The sequence below is a fragment of the Papaver somniferum genome, chromosome 10 (assembly GCF_003573695.1).
Source record: "Papaver somniferum cultivar HN1 chromosome 10, ASM357369v1, whole genome shotgun sequence".
Taxonomy (NCBI): domain Eukaryota; kingdom Viridiplantae; phylum Streptophyta; class Magnoliopsida; order Ranunculales; family Papaveraceae; genus Papaver; species Papaver somniferum.
This window is the reverse complement of record NC_039367.1, coordinates 120,300,680-120,322,646: the sequence shown is the minus strand read 5'-3', so window position 1 is coordinate 120,322,646 and position 21,967 is coordinate 120,300,680.

Sequence of the window (21,967 nt, the reverse complement as noted above, 5' to 3'; positions counted from 1 at the left end):
CCCTGATTTGAATACTATATAAAGGAGATATCTAGCAACTGGAAAAACTAATCCCCACACCTCCTGTGTGATACTAGTTGGTTTTGCTAGAGTCGATTCTCCTTTAACCTTAGGTTTCTTCTCGAGACCCTGTAGGTTAACGACTAAAAGACTTCATTGGGATTGTGAAGCCAAACGAAACTACTTCTCTTGTAGTTGAGCGATCTGATCTTGCCATTTTCTATCGTATGAGTTCAATTGAATAATTGACTTAAGATTATATCTCCGATAGGGCAAGATAAAAAGAAATCACAAACATCTTTGTCTCATCGTTTGTGATTCAGCAATATCTAGTTTCGCTATCATACGATTTAGATTATTGTGAGGTGATTGATAATACTAGGCAGTTCTTCGGGAATATAAGTCCGAGTTATCAATTAGTTCCTGTTCACCTTGTTTATCAAAAGACGGAACAAAACTCATAGGTTTATCTGTGGGAGACAAATTTATCTATTATCGTAAACTTTTCGGTGTGATACAGATTTGTTTATTAAAGTCTTCGACTTTGTGTCGTAGCAACTCTTAATTGTGGGTGAGATCAGCTAAGGGAATCAAGTGCGTAATATCCTGCTGGGATCAGAGATGTAAGGGGCGCAACTGTACCTTGAATCAGTGTGAGATTGATTAGGGTTCAACTACACTCCAGACCGAAGTTAGTTTGTAGTAGGCTAGTGTCTGTAACGGCTTAATACAGTTTGGTGTTCAATCTGGACTAGGTCCCAGGGTTTTTCTGCATTTGCAGTTTCCTCGTCAGCAAAGCTTCTGGTGTCTGTGTTATTTCTATTCCGCATTATATTTTGTTATATAATTGAAATATCACATGTTGTGCGTTGTATCGATCAATTGTGAAATCCAACCTTTGGTTGTTGATTGTAAATTGATTGATCCTTGGATATTGGTCTTTGGTACCATCCATGTTTATATCTCTTGTATTTGATAAAGACTCACATATTTCTATTTGTTTGAGTATAGATCAAATCGGGAGATAGAGATATTAACTCCTTGATATAATTTTTATTAAGATTGAGTCTGACTGTCTGATTGATTCTCTTAAAAGTATATTAGAGTTAGTCCATTCAGATTGTTAATCGAAATATTGGGTGAGGTTGTCGTACCCCCACATTTCCAATTGGTATCAGAGCAGGCAACCACGTTTAAAGACCTTACAAGTCTGTGTTTGTAGCAATCTGATTGTGTGGACAAAGTAGTATCTCTTATCTACGCATAGTCTATGTCTTCCCATACTTTTGACTATGCTAAGTGTCTAGTCAAAGAGAGGTAAGAAATACAAAAGTCAGACTGTCGGATGGCACCCCCATGAAAATGCGGGGGTCTAACAACCACACCCAATATTTCAATTAGCAATTTGTATGGACTAACTCTAATATACTTTGTAGAGAATCAACTAGACAGTCAGACTCAATCTATAGAAAAGTATATCGAGGAGTTAATATCTCTCTCTTGATATGATTTTACTCAAGCAAATAGAAATCTGCGAGTCTTTATCAAATACAAAGATAATAAACTTGGATGGTACCAAAGACCAATATCCAAGGATCAATCAATTTCCAATCAACAACCAAAGGTTGGATTTCACAATTGATCGATACAAACGCACAACCTGTGATATTTCAATTATATAACAAAATATAATGCGGAATAGAAATAACACAGACACCGGAAATTATGTTAACGAGAAAACCGCAAATGCAAAAAAAAAACCCGGGACCTAGTCCAGATTGAACACCACACTGTACTAAGATACTACAAACACTAGCCTACTATAAACCAACTTCGGTCTGGACTGTAGTTGAACCCTAATCAATCTCACACTGATTCAAGGTGCAGTTGCGTTCCTTACGTCTCTGATCCCAGCAGGATACTACGCACTTGATTCCTTTAGCTGATCTCACCCACAACCAAGAGTTGTTACGACCCAAAGTCGAAGAATTTAATAAACAAATTTGTATCACACAGAAAAGTTTACAAGGATAGATAAATCTGTCTCCCACAGATAAACCTAAAAGTTTTGTTCTGTCTTTTGATAAAAATCAAGGTGAACAAGAACCAATTGATAAACCGGACTTATATTCCCGAAGAACATCCTGGTATTATCAATCACCTCACAATAATCTAAATTGTATGGTAGCGAAATTAGATATTGTGGAATCACAAACGATGAGACGAAGATGTTTGTGATTTCTTTTTATCTTTCCCTATCGATGATATAATCTCAATTCAATTATTCAATTGAACTCGTACGATAGAAAATGGAAAGATCAGATCGCTCAACTACAAGAGAAGTAGTTTTGTCTGGCTTCACAATCCCAATGAAGTCTTTCAGTCGTTCATCGAAAGGGTCTCGAGAAGAAACCTACGATTAAAGGAGAATTGACTCCAGCAAACCAACTAGTATCACACAGGAGGTGTGGGGATTAGTTTGCACAGTTGCTAGACGTCTCCTTATATAGTTTTCAAATCAGGGTTTGCAATCTAAGTTACCTTGGTAATAAAGCATTCAATAATCACCGTTAGATGAAAAACCTTATTTATCCAAGCTAATATCTTTCAACCGTTAGATCGAAACTTAGCTTGTCACACACAAATGAAATTTATTCATTTAGGTTTGAGTAACCGTACCTAAATGTGTACATTGGTTGGTTCACAAATGGTTAGCCATATGAGTGCTTTCATATTAACCGTATTCATCTTTCTCACAACTAGTTCAAATGACTTATAAGAACTAGTTCAAGAGTTGTTCAATTGCTTAGGTTTTTATACATAGACACAATTGAAACAAAATCGGTTTGAGTCATTTGAATCAATTCATGAACAATATACCCACGGTTTGCAAAGATTGCATTCCTTATAATTTATTGTTTTAAGTCCATGAACTACCGACTTGAGAAATAACTAGCTTGGGTACGCGTACGGGTATGCGTACCTTAGCTACCGGATTTTGAGTTGGTTTTAGTTTCCAAACTCAGCAGACTTTTTCGGGTGAAAAAGTTCCGCCAGTACGCGTACGGGTACGCGTAGCCAACCTGTCTCCTTCACCAATACCGCATGCACACATATGCACGCACTTGGTTTCCGGCACATGGATTTATACACTAATGTGCGAACACACTATATGCTTACATCCATAGGTGGTTAAATATTCTCAACTCTACATTTCAATCATTGAAATATTCTTCTATAGTGTTATAACAGTCATCAGACATAAAGAATCGACTATCGTCATCAAAGCTATTTTCAAGATTAAAACGTCATCATGACTTTCGTCACGGGTAAAGATGAAGATGGTTAAAGCAAAAGCTTACCAACACGTATTTCGAGAAAAAGATAGGCAAGTAAACTCGGCTCGAAATAGCAAATGTGTATGTATAAAAACTATCATACTTATACGACTTTTGTCTCAAGAGTAGGACATAGAGTAGATAGAATTTTGAGTGACAAGATGAGTTCAAGTCTCCACATACCTTTTGGTCGGATGAAGTTTCACTGGTTCCTTGAGTAGTTCTTCGTCTTTGCAAGATAATCGCCATGGAGTCTGGAGCTCAATTATTCCTAACTATCCTAGACCGAGACTTAGTCATAAGTATACTAGAAATCAAGACATATAGTTTTGATCACTAATATTCACAAACATGCTTGAGATAGCAAGACGCATGCGAGTTCGACCGATCAATGCTCAAACACCCAAAATCATCTCTCAACACTCATGGTGAGATCATATCTCATCCTTCTACCTAACTACAGGTATTCTCATCCCTGTGTCTAACTTGAGAGATACAAGGATGTTTGTAAGTGAGATACTCAAGTCTTCTGTTGATTACCATCCGTAGGTTTGATGTCTGTTATACAGGTTGAGATTTTTCTCTCTGTATCTAATGTAACTCTTTTGCTCTATCTTATCAGATATTGAGTCTTGTTTAAAAGAGACATCTTGAGAAACAATATGTATTTTCTTGAGTTTTTTTTTCTGACCTTCTGATATTTTTTGGTCCACGAACGTCCAAGTCTTCTTTAAAATCTAGGGTTTCTATCAAGGGTGTCTCCCCTGGTTGATAACATATATATGCCTTGTATGTGTTTATCCTATTCCCAGAAAAAGATGCCTATGAGAACCTCTATTGAACCTCAACAAGAAGTAAACATTAAGATGGAAGAAGACTTCAGAGGATGTGATTCAGCTCAAGATATGATTCTGAAAAAGATGCTTGAAAGAAAAGAGTATAACTCTTGGATAGGAGAATCTGTCAAGGATTTAATCTTCGTTCAGAATGAGGTTAAGAACGAGCTTGCTAACCTTCAATTGCAGATAAACCAACTCATTGATGGACAAAAAAAAATCCTTGATAATCAAAACATCTTGATCAGGAACAAGAAGAAGGTCATCCTTGATTGCGTCAAATCCAGGCATCTTGCTCGCATCGTTGACCGAAAAACAAATTTTCCAACACATGAACATGGTGTCTCTACGGTCAAGAAGATCAAGGATATCAGTGACTCCTATTTTGATGGACCTTTTCAAAAGTATGAAATAATCAAAGAAAATTAATTTATTTGTCTAGGAAACTTCTTAAAAGAATTTTTATTCTTGTTTTTGTTTAAGAGGGATAACTAGGGTTTGGAATAGCCATTATTGTGAGAACACATAGCTATGTCCAACGTTTTCATCTTCATGTTTTTAGATTTATTTATTTAAATTCTAAAGTTGTTTTGGAAGATGATGTTTGCAGTATTAATATTTATGGTTTTATATGTTGCAATAAGTTATGAGATATGTGTGTTTGCATCCGTGAACTCTTATTGTCCGATACATTGTCAAGAATTATCTCGTTTATATGTCGATATGCATGTATTGATACAAGATCGATGAACTTTTGACAAACAAAAGTTAAGCCTATTATGTCATTTATTGATGGAAGATAGGTTAAAATCTTTTGGTGTACGAGGATTATGTCTATTGTATGTCATTGTGCAAATAGTGATGGGAAATAGAATGAATCCTTGTATATTCCGCAGTATTGTCTTCCCTGATCCATATTTTATGTATATACTATGCGGCTCCATAAGTCTTCTTGTGTGAGCATTTCCAACTAAACTAATCATAGATTCGTTTTTGGTTAATTTGGTTGTGTATTCCGGTTAAATTAATCATAGGTTCTCTTGTGGTTAGTTTATTTGAGAATTTTGGATACAAAATCATTTTGTGGTTTTTGGTGTCCAAAGAAATCCTTCTTTTCTCGTAAAAGTAAGGTCGCTCTTGTTGTTCTTTCGGGAATGACACCAAATGGGGGAGAATTCTTTTGAACTTGCGCTTAATTTCCATATCTTTGTGGGGAGTACGGCCGTGGAATATTTGAGTTATCTTGTATCTTTATAAACTCCATGATGAATGCATTTAGCTTCGGCTTTATGATTGCATCCAAACAAAGTTGATATGTACTTTTCTTTGGTCTTGAAGTGTCTCCATGAAAATTTCATTAGGATCTCGTTTTCGTACCTTTGCCAATTTGATTGACAAAAAGGGGGAGAATTAATATGTAGTTCACACTACAAATACATATGGTTTTCGGATCATTATGTAAGGGGGAGTGGTTTTCGTGTTGAGACGAAGTATTGACTAAAAGGGAGTGGTACATATCACCATAGTATTGTTGTTGAAGTTGTGATATAAGAACTTTGATACTGTGTAATAATACTATGACACTGTATAAAAATGATCGAGAGCTTTTGTTTTCTCATTGTTATGGCTACGGAACTTCAACAACTCTCGATCTAGGATAGTTAAGTGTAGTTGAGCTCCAGACTCCATGGCGATCATCTTACGAAGACGAAGAACTACTCGAGGAACCAGTGGAACTTCATCCGACTAAAAAGGTATGTGGATACTTGAACTAATCTGTCACTCAAAAGTATACTCTATCTCCTACTCTTGAGACAATAATCGTATAAGTATGATACTTTTTATACATACATATTTGCTATTTCGAGCCGAGTTTACTCGCCTATCTTTTTCTCGAAATATGTGTTGGTAAGCTTTTGCTTTAACCACTTTCATATTTACCCATGACGAAAGTCATGATGACGTTTCAATCTTGAAAATAGATTTGATGACGATAGTCGTGAATAACGATTATTATAACATTATAGAAGAATGTTTCAATGATTGAAATGTAGAGTTGAGATTACCAACTATGGATATAAGCATATATAGTGTGTTCGCACATTAATGTATAAATCCATGTGCCGGAAACCAAGGGTGTGCATACGATATTGGTGAAGGAGACAGGTTGGGTACGCGTACCCGTACGCGTACCAGCGGAAGTTTTCCAACAGAAAATTTCTGCCGAGTTTGTAGTTTGAAAACTAGTAAAACAGTCACCTTAGGTACGCATACCCGTACGCGTACCCTTGGAAGTTTTCAAACCGAAAATTTCTGCTGAGTTTGTAAACTCAAATCCGGTAGCTAAGGTACGCATACCCATACGCGTACCCAAGCTGGTTATTTCTCAAATCGGTATTTCATGAACTTAAAATAATAAATTATAAGGAGTGCAATCTTTGCAAACCGTGGGTATATTTTTCATGAATTGATTCAAATGGATCAAACCGATTTTGTTTCAATTGTGTCTATGAATAAAGACCTAAGCAATTGAACAACTCTTCAACTAGTTCTTATGAGTCATTTGAACTAGTTATGAGAATGATGAATACGGTTAATATGAAAGTGCTCATATGCCTAACCATTGTTTAACTATTTGTGAACCAACTAAGTATACACGTTTAGGTACGGTTACTCAAACCTAAATGAATACATTCATTTGTGTATGACAAGCTAAGTTTTGATCTAACGGTTCAAAGATATTAGCTTGGTTGAATCAGGTTTTTCATCTAACGGTGAATATTGAATGCTTTGTTACCAAGATAACTTAGATTGCAAACCCTGATTTGAAAACTATATAAAGGAGACATCTAGCAACAGGAAAAACTAATCCCCACACCTCCTGTGTGATACTAGTTGGTTTTTCTAGAGTCGATTCTCCTTTAACCTTAGGTTTCTTCTCGAGATCCTGTAGGTTAACGACTGAAATACTTCATTGGGATTGTGAAGCCAGACGAAACTACTTCTCTTGTAGTTGAGCGATCTGATCTTGCCATTTTCTATCGTATGAGTTCAATTGAATAATTGACTTAAGATTATATCTCCGATAGGGCAAGATAAAAAGAAATCACAAACATCTTTGTCTCATCGTTTGTGATTCCGCAATATCTAGTTTCGCTATCATACGATTTAGATTATTGTGAGGTGATTGATAATACTAGGCAGTTCTTCGGGAATATAAGTCCGAGTTATCAATTAGTTCCTGTTTACCTTGTTTATCAAAAGACGGAACAAAACTCATAGGTTTATCTGTGGGAGACAAATTTATCTATTATCGTAAACTTTTCGGTGTGATACAGATTTGTTTATTAAAGTCTTCGACTTTGTGTCGTAGAAACTCTTAATTGTGGGTGAGATCAGCTAAGGGAATCAAGTGCGTAATATCCTGCTGGGATCAGAGATGTAAGGGGCGCAACTGTACCTTGAATCAGTGTGAGATTGATTAGGGTTCAACTACACTCCAGACCGAAGTTAGTTTGTAGTAGGCTAGTGTCTGTAGCGGCTTAATACAGTTTGGTGTTCAATCTGGACTAGGTCCCAGGGTTTTTCTGCATTTGCAGTTTCCTCGTCAGCAAAGCTTCTGGTGTCTGTGTTATTTCTATTCCGCATTATATTTTGTTATATAATTGAAATATCACATGTTGTGCGTTGTATCGATCAATTGTGAAATCCAACCTTTGGTTGTTGATTGTAAATTGATTGATCCTTGGATATTGGTCTTTGGTACCATCCATGTTTATATCTCTTGTATTTGATAAAGACTCACAGATTTCTATTTGTTTGAGTTTAGATCAAATCGGGAGATAGAGATATTAACTCCTTGATATACTTTTTATTAAGATTGAGTCTGACTGGCTAGTTGATTCTCTTAAAAGTATATTAGAGTTAGTCCATACAGATTGCTAATCGAAATATTGGGTGAGGTTGTTGTACCCCCGCATTTTCAGTTTCGATATGGGTGAGGAGGAACCTTTTTCCATAAGCGATTATCAACTCTTACTTCTGATTCTTTTGAGTTGACTTTATCGAGATGGGGTAAAATTCGTCTTTCTACTGAGGAATAATCGTTCAGTTTTTTAAGACAAGAAACTTCCTTCAATATTTTTACCACTGTATTTTGAAGAAGTATAAGTTTCATGTCAAGTGACTGAAAGTTGCATTCCTTAAGATTACGAACATGGAATCGGTTCAAAGTTTCCTTTAGAAAAGATTTCGTCTGATCATCAATAGATATAGAAGCTAGTTTCTCATCCTCTTCTGTCTTGATTTAGTTAGGCAAACTACCATCATCATTATCTGTTTCGGATGTGATCAAACAATTTTTTTTATCACAATCTCTCAAAGTCGAGCAAGGACCTTTGATTTCTTCATCAGAAGAAATTACAACAGAATCATTAGTCAGAGTCATAGAATGTGTCTCTTTATCTTGAGTACGAGATTTACCAAGAGATTCTAATTTGACAGTGAGATCCATATTCTCTTTGGCTAGAATATTCAGTTGAATGTCTTTATCTCTGATCTCATTTTTAAGAAGATTTGACTCTGTCTTTAATATTACCACTTTTGTAGACAGAGATTGTAAAGGCTTTATAAGTTTTACCAATTCTTTATCAGCATCTTCTTTTCCATCAGAGAACGACTCAGATGTTCTCTTGATTTTCGTAACCCCTGGATCATGGGTCAACGAATTGGTAACATCTTCAACTTTTGAGTATTCATACTCTTGTATAACATTAACTGAATCAGACATAAATTCAATTCTTATAGGTTGGATCACACCAAACACAGATTGTTAGATCTTTTCGTGTTTGCCTACTCTGATACCAATTGAAAAGACGAGGGTATCCAAATATACCTCAATCTAAAACTTTTCCACCTATAAGTCCTTTCTCCGAAAGTGATTGTCTATTGACTGAGTCGAGACAATACAATGAATCGGTTCACACTTCGTGTGATCGTCTATGGATACGAGATCGAGAAATACGACAACAAGATAACTTGTGTGATTGACTATGGATGCAATATTAATACAATACAATAACGAAGTATGATTACTTGATAATAGGTTTGGAATTAACCAAACACAGTAGGATTGCTATCAAGTAATTAGGAATTAACGATTGTGCATTTTACTTCTAATTATAATAAAAACAATTATAATTGCGGAAATAGAAAAGTAAAAGACACATCAAGATTTTGTTAACGAGGAAACCGCAAATGCAGAAAAACCCTGGGACCTTGTCCAGAATTGAATACTCTCAGAATTAAGCCGTTATACAAAATCTAAACCAACTTTGTATAGTTGAGACCAAGCAACTAAACCTATAGTTCACCTAGTTCCCTCAGTATCCCTGTGCCTCCAACTTGCAATAAGTCACGCACTTGGAACAATTCCTTTGGTTCCTATTCCAAACAGTAAAGGAAAAACAAATATGTTCGGTAAAAACTCTTTTGCAATGAATAACAATACCAATAAGCCTGGTGATTTCCCTTTCGATTCACAAAACAAGTTTATGAATTGTACTTCCTTTAAACAAATGTAACCATTGTTTCCTAGGAAGAAATCTTCACCCATACCCATACATAATCACAATAGCATTCATACGATTATGTCGATGTCTTATATACGAAGTTCAAAAGATAGACGTTATACTTCGTATTGTAATTCCTTAATACTATGTCTAACTAGAGTATAATCATTCACAGCTTCGCAGTTATGTTTTCAATATGGACGACTTGAAAGATACGTTAGGAATGAAACAGTTCAAGTCAAATATTACTAAACTCAAGTGGAAGGATGATGTCGTCGTTGTAGCTCTTTACTTATTCACATTCTTCAAGTCTTCACGTAGTACTTGTAAGTATCATATCCTAGTAACTTTCTAGCTAACCTATACGAAGTTGACTCTAGTAAATAATCAAGCGACTCTTTAAATGAGTTTTGATTCACTAAATATGACAACTAAACTTGACATACCAACGCTTGGTGGGTTCAACCGAGCAATTATCTAACAATAGATAAGAATTACTGCACATGTTCAAAGTATGTCGAGATCTTTACCTTGTAAATCCTTTTTCATATTTACAATCTTGGAACCGATTTTCCACACTTCCAAACGAGTTTAGAATTGGTTCATCTGATTTCCAAGAACTATGTGATTGATCAAAAACATTCAGTCACCATTCATGGGTTTAACAGTTCTACCAAACAAAAAGTTCGGTTCTACCTCCAAGTTGCTACTAGGATCGGTGACCACTTTCTCATGGTATTACTTATGATCGATTGCACAAGTTATAGGATCGGTTACACCAATTACTAAAACTTATTAACCTACTACAAGGATCGATTACACATCTTGCGATTAGTCCCACCAAGTACTAGGATCGGTTACCTAATGACTAGGAATGGTCACACCAATTACAAATATCGATCATACCATCTCAGGTGATTACTTAAGATTGGTTTCACTAATAAAAATCATACCGATACATAATTCAGGCATTGTGAATAGTTTTACCAAGATACATAAACAAGTTATGAGCGGTTATACTAAACACACATATTGGTAATCCAAAGATTTGCAATGAATAACAATACCAATACGCCTAACGATTTCCCTTTCGATTCACAAAACAAGTTTATGAATTGTACTTCCTTTAAACGAATGTAAAACATTGTTTTTAGGACGAAATCTTCACCCATACCCACACATAATCACAAAAGCATTCATATGATTATGTTGATATCTTATATACGAAGTTCAAAAGATATGCGTTATACTTCGTATTATAATTCCTTAATACTACGTCTAACTAGAGTATAATCATTCACAGCTTTGCAGTTATGTTTTCAATATATCACGACTTGAAAGATACGTTAGGAATGAAACAGTTCAAGTCAAAATATTACTAACCTTAAGAGGAAGGATGATGTCGTCGATGTAGCTCTTTACTTCTTCGCATTCTTCAAGTCTTCGAGTAATACTTGTAAGTCTCATATCCTAATAACTTTCTAGCTAACCTATACGAAGTTGACTCTAGAAAATAATCAAGCGACTCTCTAAATGAGTTTTGGTTCACTAAAATATGACAACCAAACTTGACATACCAACACATGGTGGGTTCAATCGAGCAATGCTCTAGCAGAGTTAAACTCATAAGCGAGATAAAATCAACTCGAAATATCAAATGTGTATAATCGAAGTCTATATAGCTATACGACTTTTGTCTCAAATAGGAGAATAGATAGAGTTTTGAGTGATACATGAGTTCAAGTCTCCACATACCTTTTGTTGATGAAGTTCCACAAGCTCCCCTTAGTAGTTCTTCGTCTTCAATCGATGAACACCGTGAAGTCTAAATCTCAACTACACATTCTATCCTAATCCGAGACGTAGCTATAAGTAGACTAGAAATTAAGACTTATAGTTTTGGCAACTAAACTTGACAAACAAGCTTGAGATAGCAACGCTTGCGAGTTCGACCGAGCAGTGCTCTAACACTCTCCCCCTTTGTCAGTTTTAGTGACAAAACTATCAATACACATGGATGACAAAATAAATAAATTTTGTAGCTTCTCATCCAAATGCTTGATTTCCTTGGTTCTTCAACATTACTCGAAATCTTCGTCACTTCCAAGTACTCCAGTGATTCTGAACGTGTTCAACTCAGCATCATAGTTATTGAAGATCCGTAGCTATAACAACATATAAAAACAGGATGTTTTTGTATTGTTATACAATGTCATAGTATTATTACACAGCATCAAAGTCCAATTGCATCATAACTTTGACAATAATACTATGGTGATATGTATCACTCCCCCTTAGTCAATCCTTCATCTCACAATGAAAACCATTCCCCCTTACATAATGATCCGTAAACCATATGTATTTGTAGTGTGAAATACACAATAATTCTCCCCCTTTTTGTCAACATAAATTGGCAAAGGTACGAAAACTAGCGGGATCATAATGAAATTCTCATAGAGATACTTCATGACTAAAAGAGAACATATCAACTTTGTTTCGATGATTTCACATAGTTGAAACAGTGTATTCATCAAGGAGTTTATAAAGATACAAGATAACTCCTACAGTATTCCATAGCCGCACTCCCCACAAAGATTTGGCAATTAAGCACAAGTTCAATTAAGAACTCTCCCCCATAAAATGTCATTCCCGAAAGAACAACAAGAGCGACCTTACTTTTACAAGAAAAGAATGATTTCTTTGGACATTAACAAATTACATGAAACATGAATTTGTATCCAGAAAACTCAATTAAATTAACCAAAAGAGAACCCATGATTAATTTAATCGGAAATGCTTAACATAATAGAACTTACGGAGCTGCACAATACTTTCACATAGAAGTGGATTAGGGAAAGATCAATATTGCGGAATATACAAAGATTCATTCCATTTTCATCAATATTTGCATAATGATACCATAGACTTAATCTTTGTTAATATAAGTTCTTTCTATTTTCCATCAATATTTGCATAATGACATATAATAGGCTTAACTTTTGACATATATGGGACAATCATAGTTCACGGACGTAAACACACATATCCCATAAAATTATTGTTGCAATATATAAAATAAAAAAAATTAATACTGCAAACTCATCTTCCAGATAAACTTTAGAATTTAAATAAATAAATAAAAAAATTACAAGATGAAAAACGTTGGAAATATCTATGTGTAGTCACAATATTTGTTATACCAAACCTTAGTTATCCTTCTTAAACATAAGAATAAATTCTCATAAGAAGTTTCCTAGACAATATTTAAAACAAAACAAAATGATCTAAACATTTTTGGAATCTTCACAGGTTTTGAGATCTTTGAGCTTGTGATCAACAACATATACCACATATTCGGAGAAGATATCCCCGTTGAGAAAATATTAACACGTGTCTTCATGAGAACAAGGTCAAAAGTAACCTTTTTCAACTCAGTTCGTAACACATCAAGACCTTTCATAGTATCAACAAGCTGCAGCTTTGCTTCCTCAAAGTATTTAAGAAATCATGAACAACTTCAGCAGAAACCATCTCTTCAAGCTCTATATCTTGATGAGTATATGCATAATAGCATGAGACATCATGGTAGTCTTCATAGTTTTGAGATTTGACAATGTCAATTTCATCTTCAACTAGTGTACTTTTCTTCTTTCCCTTGGATCCTTGACCGTTACCCTTATCAATAAATCCTTTCATAAAATCACAAGTGCGAGAAGGAGAAGACATTCTTGATAAAAGAAAAATAACCTAGGGTGAGAGAACTCAACTCAATAGAATTGATATATAAACGGTTTCACCAGAAATATATTTTTAGGGTTTTAGAGTTGGTTCGTGACATGCAACAAACGGGTACTCGTATGAACATCAAACTTAACCCACGAGATTTTAAATGGTTATAAATAACTTTAGAGAGCATAATTTATAAGAAACTCTAGGACCAATCTTTGTAGCATAGCAGTTACACAGAAAATACTTTACATATTTTAGCTCAATAAATCTTTATTCACCGAGAAGGAAAAAATTTTGAGCACAAGAATAGCAAAGATTCAATTGCATCAACTTATTGATACAAAATACAAAAATATTTTTCACAACATACAAAAAGAGTTGGATCTTTGGATTAATCTTCAACAAAGAAAAAGAACATGTGCAATGTTGTCTGTTATCAATAATCGATCCATAAGAATTGGAACAGTAGCAAAACTAGCTCATCTAACCAAAAACTATGTGACAAATAGTTCACCTGATTATTAGCATACCTTACTCAACAGGATTTTCATGAGTAAGATTCCAACCCTTGTGTTTAATTTGCACAAGAACGAGCAGTACGCTCATTGTAAGGATTATGTTTTTGTTTAAACTAGTTTTTACCTCTTATTTTTGGAAGATTCCCTTTTTGATGTGAAAAATCGTCATAAAACTTACTATCATCAAGGTAAGAGACAGAGTTTGAACCTTTACCTGAAGAAGTTTGTCTGTAGGAGTTTGACAGCATGTCAATGAGATCATTATATCCTGCAATGATTAGTTTCAGATTGTCTTCTGTATCTCCATTGTGATTGATTTCTTCATATACCTTTTTCACATCTTGAATATTATTCCGAATCCAAGATCGAGATGGATTCCTTTGAAAATTATTTGAACGATTTGTGGCAAGACTACTACAACATGTTCGAACATTATAGGAGCACATTGAGGTGATTTTCCTAGAAGATTTCACAGGGTGAGTCCTAAAACCGATTGGTTTAGACATACGAACATCAGTTACACCTTTGAGAATTAAGTCTAAGGTGTGTTTGAGTCGACCAAAATGATTAACATCCTAACTCCATTTTCACTTCCTTCGAACATGTCATTTCATGTCACAATAGAGACATACTTTCTGATCACAAGAGTGATTAGAGATAGTAGGCTTAACGAAATCATTAGAAGTTTCCTTCCTTCCGCGAGAAACAGTAATTCCTTGATTATAGGAAGTTAAATGCATATTTATAGAAGCAGGAAGGGTTTGCACTTTCGCTTCTGGAACTAAATTTGTTAGAGAAACATGGTTACAAGTAGATATGTTTTCTAACTTCTCAGTCTTATCAGAGGCAATTGGTATAACAAACCTTACATTGAATACAAAATTTACTCAATAGTCGTTCGATTTTTAAGGCATTCTCCTTGAGTTTAGCCTCGAGTAAAGTTCTTGATAAACATACTTCGACATTTTCTTCACGAAGGATCCTTAATTGAGAGTCACGATCATTAAATATACCAATAGGCATATTAACTTTGTGTTTCAGCCTATTTACTTCAGTGGACTGAATTCTAACATGTCCTAGAATCACTGCACTTTATTTAGATACTTCCCTTTCTACTTCAGAGTCAGACTCGTCAGTAAGATAATAAGGATACCACTTATCAATATTTGGATGTTTCATGGGAACATGACATTCATCTATAATTGAGGCAGATGAATCGTTCTCACTTATGGATTCCATATGAACAGTACTTTTATTCCTAATAATGCGTTTGTCAGAGATAACACTTCTCTCCATATAGTCAGATTGCTAAAAACACAGATTTATAAGGTTTTAGCGTGTTTGCCTTCTCTGATACCAATTGAAAACTCGGGGGTACAACAACCACACCAAACTATTTCGTTCGGCAATCTATATAGACTAAAATCCAATATAATTATGAGAGCACCAAGTTACTGAGTCTCAATCAGGAAATATATTAAAGAGCTTTATCACTTTCTCTACCCAATCAGTAAATCAAACAGATAGAAATCCGTGAACCTGATTGTTATGAGAATAACTCGGATGGTACCAAAGACCAATGTCCGAGTGTTAATCAAGTCATATCCAACAAACAAGGTCGGATTTATCAACTATGATTGAACTACGCACAACCTATGATATTTAAATTATATAACAAAAATATAATGCGGAAACGAAATAACACAGACACCAGAAATTTTGTTAACGAGAAAACGCAAATGTAGAAAACCTCGGGACCTAGTCCAGACTTGAACACCGTACTGTATTAAGCCGCTACAGACTCTAGCCTACTACAAGTTAACTTTGGACTGGAATGTAGTTGAGCCCTAACCATGTCTCACACCGATTAAGGTACAGTCGTGTTCCTTACGCCTCTTGAATCTCGCAAGATCCTGCGTACTTGATTCCCCTAGCTGACGTCCTTTACATCCTAGAAGTTGCTACGACCCAAAGTCGAAGAATTATAAAAAAAATTGTCTCCCACTGATAAGTTTATTTTATTTTATTTTCCGTCTTAAGACAAAGATCAAAGTGAACAGGAAACTCAACTAATAATACGGTTTTATACTTCCAAAGAGCAGCCTAGAAATATTAGTCACCTCACAATAACCTAACTGATCAACAGAAGAAGTTATTGCGGAATCACAAGAGTCTGAGACGAAGAAATTGTTATGATTACTTTTTATATCTTACCTATCGGAGATAAATCTGGAGAAAACCTTAGAGAAGATTAAATTCAATACGATAGAAAAAGTAAGATCAGGATACGAAACTACAGAGAAAATAGTTGGACCTGGCTTCACGAGTCCCAAATGAAATCTTCAAGTCGTAAAACCTAGTAATGGTTTTCAGAAGAACTAGAAACCTAGGTTAATGGAGAACCGACTCTATTTTGCAACTAGGACACACGAGATTGTCGGGATTAGGTTTCCCAAATGCTAGAGTTCTCCCTTATATAGTCTTTCAAATCAGGGTTACTTACAATCAAAGCTAAGACAACTTAGTAACAAAGAAATTAATTAATATCCACCGTTAGATGAACTCTTGATTTAAGATTCAAGCTAAGTTTGCTTAACTCCACCGTTAAATGGTATTAGCTTGATACACACAAATGAAATATACCTATATTTAGATATGGGTGAACCGTACCTAAACATGTATAACAAGATGGCTCAATAACAGTTAACCGAAGTTAGCCATATGAATACTTTCCACTTAACCATATTCATCTAACACTTATATATCACATATGATAGTCAATCAATTATGATAGATAGTCAAATGAATCTAAATATGCTTTAAGAGAGTTGTTCAAATGTTCACTATATCATAAAAATATCCATGAACAATTTGAAGCATATTAGGTTTGGTTTGTAATTGTACAATGTACTTATACAAGAACCAATTCATGAACATAATGCCACGGTTTGAAAAAAAAGTTCGCATACTTTAATTCATTAAAGTTCCAGGGAATTTAATTCGCAAACAAACCTGAGTTTCATGAGTATGAGTTGTTATACTTACCGATTTCAGAACCTAACCAATGTGTTCGCAAACTGAGTATGCAAACCACAGTACTGGACCTTGCCTAGTCTTTCCGTTCGCAAACAAGAGTCCCGGACCTGAACTAGTACTTCATTGTTCGCATACTATGTTGTATCCAGACATTGGTAGTAGTTCTAAAATTCTCATTCAATCAATTTGAAACATCCTTACAAGACAACAATGGTAATCTTACACATACCACTAGCTTCAAGTAATTTTCAAATGATTATTAGATCAATACGAAACTTTTCAAGTTAACATCAAATGATTATCTCACACAAATCATGTAAGATGTTCAAGGTAATTTCCAGATGATCATCTTGACTTAATATTTAGTTTCCAACAACGAGTTGTCTACAACTAAACTTGTCAAGTAGATGATGAAGTGAAGCCAAAGCTAAGAAAGCTTCAAACTTGTATTTCGAAAAATATATAAACGATATAAACTCGGCTCGAAATTTCAAATGTGTATAACACAAAGTCTATATAGCTATACGACTTAGTCTCATTAGAATATAGAATTGAATAGAATTCTGAGTGATAGATAAGTTTTAGTGTCCACATACCTTTTGTCGTCGAAGTTCCTCCAAGATCTTCAGTAGATCTTCTTCTTCAATTGGTGTCGTGAAGTCTAAAGCTCAACTACACACTTTTATCCTAATCCGAGACATAGCTATAAGTAGAATAGAAATCATGTATATAGTTTTAATCAACTAAACTTGATAAACAAGCTTGCGAGTTCGACCGAGCAGTGCTCTAACACTAGTCAAATCCTTTTCCTTTTGAATAGGTGAATAATCTTCAATATTATTAGGATTTGAACTAGAAATATCATTATCGCTATAAGGATCAATTGGAGTAATTGTTAGAGCATTGCTCGGTTGAACCCACCAAGTGTTGGTATGTCAAGTTTGGTTGTCATATTTTAGTGAATCAAAAACTCATGTTAAGAGTCGCTTGATTATGTACTAGAGTCAACTTCGTATAGGTTAGCTTGAAAGTATTAGGATATGAGACATTACAAGTATTGCGAAGTCTTGAAGATGTGAAGAAGCAAGGATCTACAATGACAACAATCATCCTTCCACTTGAGGTTAGTGACATTTGACTTGAACTGTTTCATTCCCTAACGTATCTTTCAAGTCGTGCATATTGAAAACAAAACTGCGAAGCATATTTGACCTCTAGATAGACATAGTATTAAGGAATACAATACGAGGTTTATTGCTTAACCATTAAACTTTGTAGATAAAACATCGCCATAGTCATTTGAATGCTATTGTGATTATGTATGGGTATGAGGTGAGGATTTCATCCTAGGGAACAATGTTTTACATGTGTTCTAAGGAAGTAAGTTCATACGCTTGTTTGTGAACCTGAAAGGAAATTGCCATGTGTTATTGGTTTTGTTATTCATTGCGTATCTTATGAACAACCAATATGTGTGATTGAGTATAACCGTTCACGACTTGTTGTGTTCTTGGTAGAACTATTCACAAAGGCCTGACTTATGTATTGGTATGACTTTTATTAGTGAAACCGATCTTAAGTAATCACCTGAGATGGTATGATCGGGTTTATGATTTTATGACTAACCAAATATGGGAGACGGGAACCGATCCTAATAAGAGGTGCAATACATCACAAAGGGGAACCGATCCTTGTATGAGGTGCATCAAGGTTTATAGCAGAAAAGGGAACTGATCCTATGAACATGTGCAACACGTTTTTAGGCAAAGGGGAACCGATCCTATGGACATGTGTAACACATATAAGTTAGATACCATATATATGTGGGGAACCGTTCCTATTACCTAGTCAACCGAATTTTGGAAAGCTAGTGTGACTATGCACAGTACTCACATGGAAGGTAGAACCGAAACTTGTTTCGGTAGAATCGATAAACCCATGAATGTGATTGAATATTATTTGATTAATCGCATAGTTCTTGAAAGTCAGATGAACCAATTCTAAACTTGTTTAGAAGTGTGGAAAATCGGTTTCAAGGTTGTAAGTGTGAAAGAGAACTTACAAAGTAAGGATGTCGATATACTTTGAACACGTGCTATGAATGTTTATTATTTAATTGTTCAAAGTTATTCCTTAATAGCTAAGGGAAGAGAATCCCAGGATCGAAACATAAATAAGTTAAGAATCTTTTAATTAAGGTATTTAACTTCATTTTGTAGGGAAATAAGAATTAGTAATGTGCATTTACTAATTAGAGATTTTCCGAGAGATTTCGATCATTATTTTTGGACATAGCATTTCCAGGAATTATGAAAACCGAATTTGTGCTTTAATGAATATCTTGAGAATATTTTCGGTTTTGGAAATTCCTTGGTGTCCAAACTTCCTTGTTTATATATGCTTGAAGTTTGCCTTTCTAGCAAACTAATCCTTCGTAACAACAAGCTTCCTCTTTGTTGTGTTGTTACTGGTATAGCCGCCTATTCGGAGAGGAAAGTAACCTAATTAGGCGAAATCTCTTACGGTTGCTCAGTTTAAACTTTAAAGTCTTCTTTGGGATTGAGAAGCTCTAGCGTGTACCGTTGGTGGGAAACTAGATAATTGCGGTTTATCTTTTGTTTTCTTTGATTTGATTGACTAACAATGGTTGAACTTTGATTGCACCTAGTTTGTTTATGCTTGAGAATTTTCTCTTCTGATATAAGATTCACTCAAACTAGTTCAGATTTTCGACAGGGATATTTAGACTGTTGTTAGTTCTAAAGACGATCTTGTGATAATCTATTGTTAATAGAATCAGTTTTGTGCGTGATTGATCACAAGATATTCAAGTGATTGTGTGCAGGTATTTATTGAAGACTCTAAGAATATTTGAAGATGAAGAAGATATTGAAGATTTCTGATTTGTGGGTTCATAATTTTTGGTGTGCACAATACTTATTTCGGTAAAAGAGGATCCAATTAATAATCGGTTTATCCTTGTGATAGATTGGATTGATTAATTGAGTAGATCGACATCAAAACAATTCTTTGAATTAATAGTGTTGTTGGCTTAATCTTAAACGATTACTTCGGTAATTGAATATAAGATAGATCTAAGAACCTGACGAAGGAGTTTATGTTAAGATAAACAGAAGAGCCTTTGTCGGACTCATATCGCTTGGTTGAATAGAGTTGATACCAAACAGATTTTTTGTTCCTTTATTGTTTGGAATACGAACCAAAGAAATTTTTCCCAAGTACGTGACTAAGGTCGGAGGCGTGGGAATACAGACGGAACTAGGTGAACTATAGGTTTAGTTGTGGGGTCTCAACTATACGAAGTTAGGTGTAATTTTGTGTAGCGGCTTAATCCTGAGAGTATTCAATTCTGGACAAGGTCCCGGGGTGTTTCTGCATTTGCGGTTTCCTCGTTAAAAAAATCTTGTTGTGTCATTTACTTTATATTTCTGCATTATAATTGTTTTATTATAATTAAAGTAAATTACACAAACATTAATTCCTATTTACTTGATAAGTGAATCCTATTGTGTTTAGTTAAGTCTGAACCTTTTTATCAAGTAACATACTTCGTTGTTGTATTGTCTCGATCTCGTATTCATAGACGATCACACGAAGTGTGAACCGATTAGTTGTATTGTATCGACTCAGTCCATAGACAATCACTTTCGGAGAAAGGACTTATAGGTCGGAAAAGTTTTAGCTTGAGATATATTTGGGTACCCTCGGCTTTTCAGTAACCATTTCCTTATCATTATGACTACATCACTTAAAGCTGCAATTCTTTCTTTCCTTTCTAAGTCATACTTTCGTCCAGTTTCAATTAATTGATTGAGCTTATTATTGAAAGAATCAAACGAAGAATTGATGAAGGCTTCATTAATTTGTGTAGCTTCAATAAAACTCCAGGGAGAATCTTCTAAATATTCCAAAGATGGATAACTCACATTTTGATCGTTACAGTATTGCTCATTACCTGTTTGTATGACTGGTGAACGTGCGAATAGTGATTGGGATCATCATGGTATGAACCATAACTTTCAGAAGGTTGGTAGTGGTCCAAAGTACTATTCACACTATGGTAATTCAGGTCGATATTATTATATTGATACTTATAATACCAACTCGACATTATTTTTGATGCACGTGCAAATGCAGGATAAACTAAATTAGGTAGGCTTAGGTTACCTTAGCAATATATATGTATAGTCGAAGACTGGTCAAAATGTACAAGGCTAAGGCTTGTGAATTTTTAACTATTCCAGATGGTTCAGTGTACTATTCCATATGTTTTCCTAAATATCGGTAGCGGACGATGCAAAATGTTGTGCAAATGTTCTTTTTTTAATTAAAAAAAAATAAAAAAATCTAACTAAGTATAGAAGAAAATCTTAAACTAATTATTTACAAATAAAATAAAAATCTAGATAATAAAAAATGAAAATCTAGGAAATAAAAGTAAAATCTAAGATATTTATACTTACCTTAAATCTCTTTTTCCACTCTTGGCTTCCAATAAAATCTGCAAAACATAAATAAGAAAAATTTCAAGAATAAAATATGGAAAATAAAATAAATAAACAAAATAAAAATCTAAACCATCCTAATATATACACATTTAATGGAAACTAAAATAACAACTTTTAGTCCCCGGTAGCGGCACCAAAAACATGATGTGATATTTATTAGCCTGGCTAAATTGAGGCCTATGCCACTTATTTGGGGCCTATCAAATTTCCCTTCCCACTCCACCAAATTGCTATGGGTTACCAAACTTTCCAAAAATACTAATTTACCCCCAAATTAATTCCTAAAACTATCTCATATAAATACTAATATTTCCATTTTCAGTATATCCAAAAACATAAAAAACCTAAACCTAAAAAACTTTCTATTTTCATCCTAATCTTTCCAAATTCTCAAAGCCCTAATCAATTTTT